Genomic DNA, 15,409 nt, shown 5'->3' with positions numbered 1-15,409 from the left:
CCAAGTAGCTGCTTCTATTAAATAAACCTATGAGACTAATAGGTTAACAATATAAGAACAGAATGTCTGTGCATAGAGATATTTCTTTTAATGCACTGCCTTCCAAGGCCCTGTTCTAAGACATGGATGACAAATGGACCATCTAGTAGTTTTTAATTGCTAATAAATTCTGCACTACATGCTTAATCAAAGTTCCCCACGAATTTTAGGATGATCCCAGCTGTTATTAAAACTGCAAACCCCCAGGTTTATAAACTGAAATTAAAAAATTTTACTATTTACCATTCAGCCTTTCAAAAATCAGGGGGAAGATACACAACCCCATCATAGGACCCAAATTTAAGCTTTCTGCCTTATGTTTTTCAGATATCATGTTTCACAAGGTTTAAATAATTGGAGCTACTTGGAAACACTATTTACACATTAACTTTGCACATGAAAAATGGTTGGTCCTTCACTTGATCCGATCACTGAAAACTGCACTGCCCTCAATTAACTAATTCAAGGTAAGATGTTGTCTGCTTTTTTTTTTTTTTTTTCCTGGTAGGATGAAAGGCTTTAGGGTAGGATTAGTGAGGCCTATTAATTTTGGAAATTAAATGCTATCCTTTTGCTTGCCAGTATCTGCCTTTCCACCAAAGTCAGAAGAAAACATCTCTACTTTATAAGATAGCCAGCTGTGGCCTGAGCACAGCCCATGGAAATTTGCCCTTGCACAGTAAATACAAGTTCTCCCATGTGAGAGAGGAATGGGCTCTGAAGTTAACATTTAATTTTGTACCAACGCCACTTAAAAAGCTTTTACACTTTCTGTCATTACTCCACACCCTCATCAGGACCTTGCACTATTGCACTTTTTTTTTTCTGGCCACTTGTCCGGGGACCCCCACCTCTGATCCCCTTCCCAGGAGCCCCACTGAAGCTGAGCTATACCATGAGCAAGTGGGGGCCAAGAATGTCCCAGGCTGCTCCTGCCTTGCTCCCTGCTCTTCATGCACTGAGCTGTGACCTGCACACCCCCTCCTGCTTGTCTGCTGGGTCACTGGGACCTGCTGCTGCCAGCAGCCCTGCCCTGACATTTGCTACATCAAGTCTGCATAACGTTTTTTCCTAAGTTTCAGAATTTTTCCTCCCTTTGATACTTTATCAAAGGTAAAGCAGTGACCTGTAATGCATGCTTACAAGATCAGATAGGAAATATCTTCTATTCTTGCCAATCTCACCATTTGTTTTAGTCAATAAATTGCCTTTTTGAGTTCTTTGAGGTTTTTTTTGGTGTTGGTTTTTTTTTTTGTTTGTTTTGTTTTGTTTGTTTTTTTTTTCATGAAATGAGCAATTACAAGAAAAAGTCACTGAACTAAGGTGGTAGTAACATAAAACTCAGACCATGAACTGAATTTTGAATGGGCAGCTTTTCTGACTCCTCTATTAGCTGTTGTCTTCATATATTGCAGCAGAGGTAACAAGTGAAACTTCCACTCTGACAGAAGTGTAAGAAGAGGTATTGAAAGTCATGAGATCATCTGTTGGGATAATCCTGTATAAAGAGAAGATCACCATACAGAGTAGATCTACTTTGCAAGCTCAATTCTCTCAATAAATAATTACATAGCAAAGCACGATATAGTTGATTTGGATTAACATGTAAGGGTGATTAAACTGCAGTTCACAACACCACATGAGACAGGGGGTAATAACATTAAGTCATTTGTGCCAATTGAGAGGAACAGGCAGAGGAAGTGAAGGCCTAAAATGGCTGCATGGCAGTGAAGATGCTCTGTCCTGGTGACAAAGCCCTTTCAAAGAAGAAGGAAGGAAGAAGGAGGCTATTGCACACCCTGCCTCTGACCTGCAGCTGAAGGACTTAGCAACCAGGAGAGCACACAGTCAAACAAGGTTTATGAAATAGAGCATTGTGAAATGAAGATTGTGTGGTAAGAAGCAACATTTAAGGAGGAATTGAAACAATTTGCTTTATACAGGTACACAGATACACAGACATACTCATATTTCATAAAATAAATTGAAAATCCAGATTTGAACTCCCATGCTTCAGGGATTTTAACTATTATTTTTATTTTGACTCTTTTTTCTTAATTAAAAAGAAAAAAAAAACCCAACTGCTAAATAGCTACAGACAATTAGAATATTCTAACACTTCTACAGCCTCTTCCTCCTGCAGTTTTCTCACTTTGGGCTCTATATTCAGTTCAATATGTAAATTCACTATACAAGTAAGCTGTATGACTGAATTTAAGTAAAGCATTCAACTTTACGTCAGTTAAGATTTAATCACACAACTACTAATAATGTAGTCCATAGGCTCTCTTGAGCCTACAGAAACATGTTTTTATAATGAGGTCTGGAAAGATTTATCAAGACCATCATGGTTCCAGCATCCTCATGGTTCCAGTAAAGCCCAAGTTAAAACAAACATTTAAAAACACTGGTTTGAATTTTAGCCATGCTAATAAAACCAGAGGAAACTTTCCAATGGCTACTCAGTTGAAGTTTACTCTGTATCTTTACCTTAACTGAACAGGAATGTCTGGAGATAAGGATTCGTACTGTGATTAATGTTCAGCTATAACTCACCCGAAACAAATGGCTTCTCCAGCTTTTCTGGAGAAATTAATTGATTTGCTTTGGAAAAGGAATTAAGCCATGCCTGTATTTACCAATCAGTGGTTTGCCTCACAAGACCAATGTAATGTTAAGCTGATTTATTTTTATTGTTGTTTTCAGAATCCCAAATGTGCTATGTAAACCCAAAGAATTTAGATATAGGAATCTCTGGCAATTAAAATATTGATGAAGGTATAAACTTATTCATGTTGTATAAAGTTTTTATGCAGAATTATCTTATTAGAAACAGAATAACCTAAAATTTGTATTAGCTATATAAATTACAGATGTTAAATGACAAATGTAAAAATGAACACAGTAGTATCCTATACCTATATTTCAATGAAAAAATTTCAACTAGGAAAAAAATAGTAACAAGTGGAGCAAAAGTTTTGAAGATGCTGCCACAACTGCCACTGCCTACACTACATGGAGAGGAAGGTTCTATTATCTCACAGCCAACAGTAAACTTACACAGTCTATTTTTTCAGTTTGCTATTTCACATAAATATCCTTACATATAAGTTCCAGGTACTGTAAACATTGTTATAAAGTAAGTATTAAATATGGAAAAATAATGTAAAATCAAAATCTAAACATAGGAATGGAGAAACAGCCCAAAAGCAAACCAGCATACTCCCTTTCAATTTACTATTAAAAAAAAAAAAAAAAAGAAGATAAATATTTATCTCCGCAGAGCTTAAAAACCACTTACCTCTTTTACTAAATAGAATGATCTTGAATTGGCATAGTGAGTGCAGTAAAAGCAAGTATTGTCCTGGAGTTGATTTCTCAAACCAGAAGTACGCAGGGCTAAGTACTGAAGATTATGAAATACAGATATTTAGGCCAGGTTTCTCAAAAGCTTAGGCCAGGCAACTGGCAATGTGAGATGCTAAAAGCCTTTTTGGCTCTTTAAGCTTTCAAGACACTCCTTCCAATTCACAGAACCATAGAACATGACCACTCAGCTCTTGAACTGAAGAGAATAGTTGTCACAATTTTCCTAAATGACAAAATTATGCCTCATATACTTTCAGATTCATTAGTACATATATTTATAAAATGAGCACCTACCTTACATAGACATTTTTGTGTAATGATTGACTAGTTTCATATGAATGGTTTGTTACAATCATTGTAAAAATATTGTATCTCAATTCCAACCTAACCTATAAAAATAACTTTAATCTGCTGAGTCTCTTGATAAATTTGCCTTCCAGAGACAACAACCTATTAATTGGCAATAACCACTGAGATCTGTGATGAAGTCATGGCTGCTTTATCTCTAACAAGGTAATTCCATCTTTATGCAGCAAATTTTTCAGCTCCTCAGTGTTTTGTCACTCATTGAGATCCATTAGGAATTCCAACATCTTCTTCCATTATTACATAAACTTGTATATTATGTGTTTTCTGAAGGCAGGGTGGACACTTAGTTGAATGCATAGAGGTGGATTTTATAAAGCTTGTAATGAAGCACAGAGAAGCATCAACCTTGTGAGACTGTTATCTTTAAGGCGCAACTGACACAAGCAGCACATTCCAAAACCTGCCTGTATGTCATTCCTTCATGCGTCCATCTCCCAGCTGAGCCAAGAGGGTGTGAGATAGCACATGTGCCACAGACTCATCTAACTTCTTTTCCACTAAACAGAGCTATTCTTGCTAAGCAACACACTGAGGGAAACAGGAGTTTTCAAAACCTTTATTTTAGTCATTTAATACAGCTTTTGAAACAGGTCCAGTCCCACGGGGCTCCATCTGCAAAAGATTTTTTAAGAGCATATGACTAATTGTACAAAGTAAATCAAGGATAAATTCCTTCAGAGGGGGTGCACAAAAACATGTATCACTGATTGGGTAAAAGGGCCCAAAGACTATCCATGTGTCCTTTTGAGAGCCAATACACAGCTCACACTATAATGTTGTGGACTGAGGACAGGCCGTATTGGAGCCATTCATGGTAACCCCTAAGGAAATCAACTCACCTTTCCCTGTTTTTCTTTCATTAATTCTGAGAGGGTGCAGCCCGGGAGCTCAATGGTAGAAGGCACAGGGAAGAAATTCTGAATAGCTCTGAAAGGGATCTTCCTAGTGGAGTCAGACAATTCTCAAATGCCATGGGAAACACAAGAGGAGGAAACACATTACTCCATGACCTCTACCAAAATATAAAATGGAGTCAGAAGCAAGATACAAGATTTCATCCCAATATTAATTAAAATACCCATGAAAAACAATCACACTCTTGTCTGCTAGAGCACCTATACACAAAGTTTATGTTTGTATTGCAGGTGCCTTAACAACATGAGCTCTTTGTATGCTCCTGGTTCATCTGTATGATTCCATACTTTGGTTCGTGGCTACTGGATATGACTGTTCTCATCAGACAAAGGGAAAAAATATGTGAAAAAAAAAAATAAATATATATATATGTGTGTGTGTATATATATAGTGTGTGTGTGTGTGTGCGTCAGATCTGGGCGTAGCTCACAGCATATTCATGATGAGAAGAGTTGGAGAACACAGGCTGAATAGGTGTGAAAGAACACTGAGAATGACACTCTGACCAAAGCAGCTGATGAGAAGCATCTCTATGGGAAATATTCAGTTGTACCAAGCCAAGATCCAGGCAACAGCTGCAGTATTTCAAAGAAACACTGTGAGCTCCAAGAAGCAGCAGCTTAGAGGAAACTCTAGAGATGCATATGGAATTCATCCAGTATTAAAGTGTTTCATGGTATGCCACACTTACACGGGTGAAATGGAAACTCACATGAGTTACAGATTCCTACCTTTGGCTGTATATTTTTATATCCTTTCATCATATCCCAGTGAAACACAAATGTTGAATGTTTACACAGCTCTCAAATACCAGTTTCCAGGATCTTTTACTCATTGTGCAAGAATACCATTCTGTAATATTTGTAATCGTCAATGTCTTACTCCTTACCACGCATTTTGCAAAATTTTTTGATTGCTGTCTCTTGACTGTGTTTAATAAACATAGCAAACATTTCACAGCTTTCAATGCCTACCTACACCACTATCCCCTCCCTGCCTCAATAACTGATGTAAATGCTGTTTTTTTAATTGCTTCTTTCAAGTATTCAAAATCAGTCACTGTTAGAGATGAAATACAAAGCAGGATGTTTTGATGAAACATATGGCAGACAAAACCTCAAGCAGACTGATAGGGATTATTGGCAGTTGTTCTTTTTCACTCCCCATTCTGCAGGGAATAAGATGCTGCTAGAGACCATCTGGGAAATCCATCTAGCAAATCCCTTGTTGTTGTAGGGATCTAGGACATCAACCATGATTCCAGTTCCTCACTGTTTTCGGTGGCATATTACAGCTGCACCACTGTTGTTTTCTATAAGGCAGAAATTTATTAATCAGAACTCTGTGGACATTGTGAATTGAAGTCTTGCATATCCTCTTGGAACAAATGTCTATCATCTAGGTTCCCCTTTACAGAAGACTAGACTCATGAATTAAAGTTAATTCCTCACAATCCTATATTCAGGTAAGTAATACTGTTATCTTTATCTATTATTTTGTTCATAGAAACCAAAATTTAAGATAGGTCTTCCATGGGTCAGAAGAAGATGGAGGAGAATGACGAGAAAAGCTGAACCAGCAAAAGGCAAGCAACAAAAGGAAAGATGAAAGAGAACAAAATAGTTGAATAGTTTTAAAGTTGAATTCTACTTTTCTTTCCCTCTTTCCTCTACTAAAAAATTGATCTATTCACTTCTCTCACATCACCCAACAAATCCAGCTGCTTGAATAAGTGTCCAAAAAAAAGCATTCGGGGTTCTAATGTAATTAATTATTCCCAGCAATTGCTATGGAGAGCTCACAAAAGCACAGCTTGAAAGTGTATCAAGCATTCAGCAAGATATTTGACTACTGGCATTCATTCAACAAGAAAAAAGATTAGCAAATGAGATATCTGTAAGACAACTAATAAAAATTATATTTATTTTTAAATCTCATCAATATATTGTTATAAATGTCATTAAAGATGAAAAGCCTTTGTCTTCTTTCCTCTCTTTCCGCAGGACGTGTCTTGGCATGTAGAAAATAATTCAATACAGGCAGAAAAAATTAGGAGTAACATTCATGATTATCAAGTTCTTGAATAACAATATAGTTTTGAAGGAGTTGAATGTGTAGAAAGTAGCCAAATAGGAAGCCATTCATCACAGATTGGTTTTGAGGATCAGCTCTCCAACCTCAGCATCTGAAAAATTAAAAAATGACAGTTCATTAAGTGTAAATAATATTGCGACTAAACACAATCACAATAGGTAACAATTATTGCTGCCCCATTATATCTTGCTCAATTTACCATCAAATAGTGTTTTTAAATGTGTTTAATCTTCCAAGAGCAAGAGTTGCTCTCAGTCTTTTTCTAGGTGGCAGAGAAGCTGCATATGTGATAACAGAAGAAGAAAAAAGAGCAGAAAATCATTTAATGTCGTAAAACTTCAACACAAATTCAATTTCCTTCCTAATGGGGAAAAAAACACCAACAAACTACAACAAAAAAACCCCACAAATATAAGAGCTAGGGATTAACAAGGTCCAGCCTTGAAGGTGTCTATCAGGAACAAATCTAGGTTGAATGAACAAGAATTTGCCTGAAAGGTACAGACATGTGCTCCCAGACTGATAAGTTATAAAACATTCTTCGCTGTAGACAGGGAAGGAAGTAATTTCAGACCTTACCTCTTTGATTGCAGAGGCACTTAATAGCTTCCTTTCTTGTCTGAACCGATGTCCAGCCTCTAAAAGCAAGTTGGAGAAAGTCCTGCATCTTCTCCGCATACAAGTGCTTCTTGTTTGATATGAGTGATGAAAGACTCCAAAGGTAAAAGTGTATGAGGATAGACAGCTGGATCTGTAACACGCATTCAATCTGGAATCAAGAGCACCACTTCCTGGTACTTGACCCATGTGCTCTTCCTCCTTCAGAAAAAACCTCTGAGAAAATTTCTAAGAGGTCGCATCAAAACTTATTCTCTTCCATGCCAGCTTTACATTAGCTGGGATTTCATACACATATGGAGCCAGATCGTGTTCTCCATCACAGGTATGTAAATCTGGAGTAGCATCATCAGCTTCCATTTAACTGACCTGGAGTTACATCATTGTAATGAATGCCCTGCAGGAATTCAATTTCACTTTCAAGAGCTTTGAGTGAACATGAAAACATGTTACTAAATGTACTTCCAATGGGAAGAATTAGACACAGAACTGATGGTATCATAGACAAAGGACTTTGATGAATGTGACTGTTAGAGAACACTACAGAATTCATATTTTCTGACAAACATGACACTGATTTTTTTTTTCATGCAGCTGCAGTGGCATGAAAAACATGCTCTTCAAAACAATGACGTATTAAGCCATTTATTATGGGTAACCCCCAAAATCAGAAGATTCAAGTCTGGAAAAAACAGTGTTCTATAAAACCATAGTTGTTACACTTGAACAGTGTTCATTAAACCACTAAACTAACATAAAATATTTTTTGGTACTAAAGAGCTTCTCAGTGACCTCTAACAACTTTCCTACAAAAGAGCAGCAATAAAAGAACTTTTTTTTTCTTCATAGAACAAACATGGTTTATCCAAACAACAAATAAATTGACTTTTAGAGTCAGAAAACTGATTTTCTCAGTTTGCTTGTTTTCTAAAAGTAGGGAAGATTAAAACCAAGGTGTCAGATAAAATGGTAGAGTAAAACATAAAGGACTCAGACTTTTTGAGAGCAACTTCTAAAACCCCTATGCATGAAGCAGAAATTCATTGGGAAAGAGAAAAAAACAGTCTAATTTGTAGGTGCGTGGGCAGAAAAAAAATAGGAAGTCACAAAACTGCTTGCATACACTTTTTGTTCACCTTTCATTGAAGTTCTCCATGCATAGGAGAAGAGAACAGGCTTATCTTCTATTGTAGTTTATCTATCTCCCAAGAAGAAAAAGCACTGACATGCCAGTTACCTTTGCACAAACTTGAGCATAGCAGAGAAGGAAGATACATACTTCAACAGAGCACTTGAGCCTGCCTTCACACACCAAAGACATGTAAAGATGTAGCCTTGTATCATCTACACATGATGGTGGCAGGGATGGATTCTGCCTTCAGTTCACTTCTTTTAACATCTTTACTTTTAAATCTCAGTACAAACTATTTCCACAGATTTATGGAAATGATGGAACCCATTGGGTAAACTGGATGGCAAAGCTTTTTAAGGCAAAGATGGAAAATGTCACCATCCTCCCCTCAGTACTACGACTGGAGTGATGAAAGCAGACTGGACCCTAGTGGAGCTGCAGACCCATTCTGTGCTGGTATCTCATTGCTCCAAAGTATTTGTAATGCTGGCTTTGCCTTCTGCCCCACTCCTGTCGTTGTTTGCTCAAAATCTAGTATGGCACTACTTGTAGTACATGTTCTAAACCTTTCACCAGACTTTGCTTCACTCTTCATAAGTTATTTATGACAGTAGCAAACAGTATTTCATGCTAAGTCTCTTCCTAGTCCTCACAATAAAGACATGAAATAAGGCTGTCATCCCCCTGGACTGCAGACTCTTAAGATACTTCCATAAACAAAACAGTAGTCAGTAACATATGGCATTGCTTGAACACTTTCTATCTGACCACAGAAATGGAATAAAATATACCAGTTAGAACACACAAAACAAAAAAAGTCTAATTTCTTCTTATGCCATACCTAGGTAGTGAGATACAACTTCAAGCAAGGGAGACAGTGAAAAGTTCTGAGGAGAGAAGAGTTGGAATCAAAAAATTCTTCCTGACAGGCTAAACTCTCAATCCAGATTAATTATCTTAACTTGGGCATTTAGCAAAATAAACTAGATGGGTAAAAGGGTATTTTCTTTGTACTGAAAAAGCCAACACGCAGAGTTTAGTGGTATTCTCAAAAGAGGAGGAGACACTTCTATCTTGCCCTTTCCACCTTCCCTTCTGCTTAGAGCTGATGTAACCATATCATATAAGGACACAGCACAATGCTCCCATTTAGCCGAAACCTGTCTATTCCACTTGAATATAAATAATCAATGATGATGAAAGAAAAAAAAATTAATTCTTAAATAAAAAAAGAAAGGAAAAAAACCTCAAAACAGCATATCCAACAGTACACAACACTATTCTTAATAACATGCAAATTCCCAAAGTCTTCATTATAATTCCTACTTCAAGTAGCTGCACACCTGTTTAACATTTTATTAACAACTTTTTAAAATAAATTATTTCATAAGTTTCTTGATAGGCCTCTATCAGTCTCAATTAAAAGTGCACTGCAATTCCTAAGGATTCCACTTGCTTTAAAAGAAGCCACATGCTGTCTTATTTTCTGACCATGGTCATTTCCCCAAGGAAGCCTGCAGACAGCAGCACAGGGAAGTAGACAGGCAGTGACTCCACTTGCCTGAGAAACACAATGTCAGATATGATGAAGTTCACTGGATTTAAGGAATGACCTTCCACCTTTTGCTAAGATGCAATCACATCTTTTAGAAGGAAAGAGAGTGAGGAAGAAATACATCCAGACTCTACCTTACTTTTTGTAGATGGTGTCTATCTGTGGCTAAATTCATGTGCACTTTTGGAAACCAGATGGATTCACCACAGATAACAACAGGCTCATCAGTATAACTGCATACACAGGTCAGGCTGCTTGGACAGTTGGCCTGGTTTCCCTCAGTAATGATGAGCTCCATCAAAACAGATGCTACAAGATTCTACAGCTGGACTAACCACTGAAGATGACTAAATTTTAACTGGGGTTTTGTGCAGGAGTTTCAAACTTCACCCAGGACCTCATACATGCTCTGGCTTTCAGATGCCATACAAGGTTACAGCCTTTAAATATTTCTTGGAGCAGGGCCTATGTCAAAAGCAGACGTGCCAGGCTAACCTGCCATAGTGTGGATACATGCATTACAACAGTAATGTGTAAGTGTTTGAAGTTGCAATTGCTAGAAGCAAACAGCCCCTGGCAATGGCCCATGACAATAACACTGTTCTTTACATCAAGCTGTAGAAAAAAGGCTGAGAAACACTTCAAAAGCCCAGCATTAAAGGAGAGACAGACAGATTTTCGTTTTAGAGGCTACATGAAAACTCTGCCTCATGGTGAACAACTGTAGCTATAATGACATGCACATGAGAATGCAGTATTATAATTAAAGGTCATGGTATGCAGCAATCATTATTTACTGTTCTCTCCTTTAAAACTATCCTTTACTTTCCAGACTTAAAGGAAATATTTCTTATCTTGGGCAATTTTTCAAGAAGCCAAATACAAACTTGAGCTAAACATAATGCCATAATGCATATTAACTTAGGCTATCATACATCCAGAGGGACTCGAGGTGTCCAACTTTCTACCAGAAATTTCACCTGGTAGAAATAAAGAAAACCAATTATTTGCAATTAGTAGGCATCTTGACAAAATGGGCATGTGTGTTGTCCTTGTTACCTCATTTTAATGCCTCTCCTAGGCATTTATGATCAGTAGCATATATTTCTATCTGAAAAATCCCACAAAAAAGTTTTTGCATATTAGGAGTGCCCCTTGCAATGCAGACATAACAAACCATTTATTAATCCAGGTAAAATAATGGCACAATGTAAGTATGACTGGTGAGCTCAAAAGCCTGTTTTCCCATAATATATTAAAATAGCGTTGTTATCCAAATGCAAAGGAGACAAAATCATTTAAAAGGAGTAGGCTTGCTGGATTTAATGAAATAAATAATGAAGAAGAGATAAAGCTATATAATAACTTTTCAAAATAAAATATATGGTAAAGGAAGTAGCAACAACAAAAGAATCAGCAAAAAAACCCTCAGTGCTACAGAGACTTCACAACAGTCATACAAAAACCCAGCAGGCTCACACATAAGTAATGATCTGAAATAATGTATATATGCATGTAGCTATTTGAATTCATACAACCAGAGCATTTGCTGATGAATACTTTCTAAGTATTTTCTAGTACAAAGACTCAGACTAGTTAAGTTAAACTTATATGTATTCTTGCAGCTATGCAAAATTTCACAAACTTCAGTTTAGCCCTAAATGGATGTAGAAAATTCTGCTGCTGTGAACAACTAGGTCTTACTGGAGGGTCCATTTCCTAATATAAGCTCAATAAAAGTACATATTATAAAGTGTATATATATACACGTGTACATATATGCATTAAACACTATGAAAACCCATTTTGTCCTTGCACAACAAATTTTCAGTGAATAGTAAAACATTTTGGATCAGATTTTAGGGTTGTTACAATTCGGAACTCCCTCCACAGCACTCAGGTTCTTTTCATAAAAAGAAGAGATTACCACACATGTTCACTGCCTGAACTGAGGATTCAAAGTAACACTGTCCACTGAAATGTCATACATGTTTAAAGAGTGCTCCTAATACCAGTTTTAAAAGTCATATTCTGAAGTAACTGAACTGAGCATTCTTTAAATAATATACTGTAGTTGTTCACAGGGTTAACTTGCTTTTCAGGCAAGAAAACTTAGTTTATTATTAAAAAACACAAGCCCTGCATTTCTCACTAATTACGTCCTCTCTGTCCATAGGCCTGATTCTAGGAAAATCTTAAGGATCCCTGTTTTGACATCCAAGATTTTTTGCAGAATGATACCACTATTTTAGCAAACTTTCCCTGTAGCATAAGCATATAATTGCTTCAAATAGATATGGACAAGATGAATATTCTGAAAATTTAACTTCCACAAAGAAATAACCATTTTCAAGAAAGACTTACGTTTTAGCTCTCATGTTTTCAAAGAAAATACGATGGAAAAACTATCGTTTTTATGTCAACAGCTTCTTCTGATCAAAATTCTTCAGCCAATATACGATTATCTATCAGAACATATCAGCCAAGAGATCCTCCTAGCTCTATTCCTTTGCCTCTGAGTTTCACAGTCTTGACTATCCCACGAGACTAACATCTTGTGCAGGTTAAATGGGACATTGAGGAAGTTTGAGGAAGCATAATGTATTTCTTCCTCCAGTACTAGCCCAATAATTCAAATATATGTAGAAACTAGATATTTTCTCCAGTATCTCATCTTACAAATCTCTAACAAATTTTGTTTATCCCAAGATTCTGTTCTTCCTGAAGTCTTTGTATTTAATAATCCTTACTGCATATCTAATTAATCATATACTTAAATGAACTCTAAACATCAACATGAGTTTCACTAGGACAAAAAGAGGAGATAAATCTGCATATTGTTGGCAATATAGAGTGGGCAGGATGACAGTGAGTGTGAAAGAATGTATTGATGTGGGGGATGATTCTGGCCTCTTAAAATTTGTAAAGAATGAGATGGCTTTGATTGTCATCTAAATTCATTACAGATTTTTAACAGTTTTTGATACATTTTTCTTGCATCTGAGTTGGAACTGATTCAAATTGGAAAGTGAACATTAGGCTATGTTCTTGTCTTAGCTATAAATGACTGTTACATTAAGACTCCTCCCCATCTTTGCCAAGCTTATTTGTGTATTTGCAAGAGTGATGGCACAAGCAACAATCTACCTCAGGCAAAAGAGCCTGTGTGTCTGTCAATATTTGGGTGATGAGCCTATAAAAGGTTCATTAGAACAATCTGCCCCGAAGCAAAAGATACCGTTCATATCAGCCAATTTGAGACCCACTGTGCAACTCAAAACACTGAGTAAATCCAGCACTGGGGTTCACACACAGAGACTACAGCAAGTCAGACCATTTCCTATAAATGCAAGTTTGTGAGAAAAAAAAAGTATTCCATACAGATAAACAGTTACTCATAAGGATTTCATGGAGAAGTGTTGGGATACAGGATTTGCTTAATGTCTATAGAAAGACTATAAAGCTCCCATTTAGTCTTCCTTTGTTCTACCCACTAAAACTCGGACGCTTAAGTTATAAAATCATTACAAGGTTTTACTTTTACTCCACAGGCAATGAAGATAGGAGAGAAAACCTTAGTATGATTAAATGTTGTTCTCTAGATATCTCTCATGTATTATCCCTTTCTAAGTATGCTTAAGGATTTTAACACTCCTGTTTCAAAGCCCTGTAAAAACATGTCTCCATTCAAGGTATATCTATGTTGTCAGGCTACTGAAAGCCAGTGAGTAGCATTCATAGTCTTTGGATCCAGGACTCACACCCTATTATTGCTGCTGTAAAAGTGGTAAACCCGCTGGTCATCAGATACTAATTAAAAAAAAAAAAAAAAAAAAAAAAAAAAAAAAAAAAACTACCCACTAAAACTCGGACGCTTAAGTTATAAAATCATTACAAGGTTTTACTTTTACTCCACAGGCAATGAAGATAGGAGAGAAAACCTTAGTATGATTAAATGTTGTTCTCTAGATATCTCTCATGTATTATCCCTTTCTAAGTATGCTTAAGGATTTTAACACTCCTGTTTCAAAGCCCTGTAAAAACATGTCTCCATTCAAGGTATATCTATGTTGTCAGGCTACTGAAAGCCAGTGAGTAGCATTCATAGTCTTTGGATCCAGGACTCACACCCTATTATTGCTGCTGTAAAAGTGGTAAAACCACCCCCGAAAAAACATAAAAATAAAAAAAAAAAAAAAAAAAAAAAAAAAAAAAAAAAAAGGAACTTGTGACCAGTAAGATCAATGGGTACATTCTATGACATGTGCCATTTCTTCACCCTCCCTACTGTAGGGCCTCATGAAAAACACCGTCCTAGAAAGCTAGCTAACTTAATCTGTAAAATCTGTCTTTATCTACAAAATAACACCCTTGCTTCTCCTTACCCACATAATAGAAACAGCGAAAAGCCCTCAGGGGATTACAGCTTCTTAAAGCAAACCTGTCAGTTTTAATTCAGGCTAGGCGCCTGCATAACACAATCATGAAGAAACCAAATCAGGTCCTTTCAGATATTGATAATTCACTGGTAGGAATTCTCTTGGCCATACGCACTTAACATTCTTATGGATTAATTCTTGTCCAGGTTTTGGTGAGAAAGAGTTCATTTTATTCCTACTAGCTGGTATAGTGCTGTGTATTGGATTAAGTATGAGAATAATATTGATATCATACTGATGTTTTAGTTGATGCTGAGCAGCACTTACCCCAAGTAAATGGTTTTTCAATTTCCCAGGCTCTGCTGGTGAGCAGGTGCACAAATGACTGGAAGGGAGCAAGCCAAGGACAGCTGACCCAAACTGGCCAAAGGGATATTCTGCACCACAGAGAGAATTGCCCAGTATATAAACTGGGGGGAGCTGGCCAGAAACTGTCCATCACTGCTCAGGCACTGACTGCGCGAGCAACTGTATTGTGCATCACTGGTGTTTCTTGGATTTTATTCCTCTTTTGCTTTTTGTTCTATTCTTTTTCATTACAATTATCAGTAGTAGTAGTAATAATATTAATATAATTTATTTCAATTATTAAACTATTCTTCTCTCAACATATAGGTTTTACCTTTCTTCTATTCTCCTCCTGACTCCACCAAGGCAGAGAGGGGACAGGGGAGTTAGAGAGTGGCTGTGAGGTACTTAGTTGCCAGTTGGGTTTAAACCATGCAAATTCTACAGATACATAATAGAAGTGATGAGATGGTCATCTGTAAATATACATACATATATCTCTCCATATTTATACATACATACATACATACATACATACATATATATATATATATATATGTATCACATTATTTACATTTTTTTTCCTAATTG

The 15,409-nt window shown here is 36.7% G+C and overlaps 1 protein-coding gene across 4 annotated transcripts in view; it reads right to left on the bottom strand.

Moving 5' to 3' along the window:
- The window catches only part of NOL4 (nucleolar protein 4), a 189,912-nt gene that overhangs the window by 64,360 nt on the left and 110,143 nt on the right, over nt 1-15,409 (bottom strand). The window lies entirely within an intron of this gene.

This window comes from Passer montanus, unplaced genomic scaffold (genome assembly GCF_014805655.1).
Source record: "Passer montanus isolate IOZ18808 unplaced genomic scaffold, ASM1480565v1 scaffold16, whole genome shotgun sequence".
NCBI lineage: Eukaryota > Metazoa > Chordata > Aves > Passeriformes > Passeridae > Passer > Passer montanus.
This window is presented reverse-complemented; position numbering and strand designations above follow the sequence as displayed.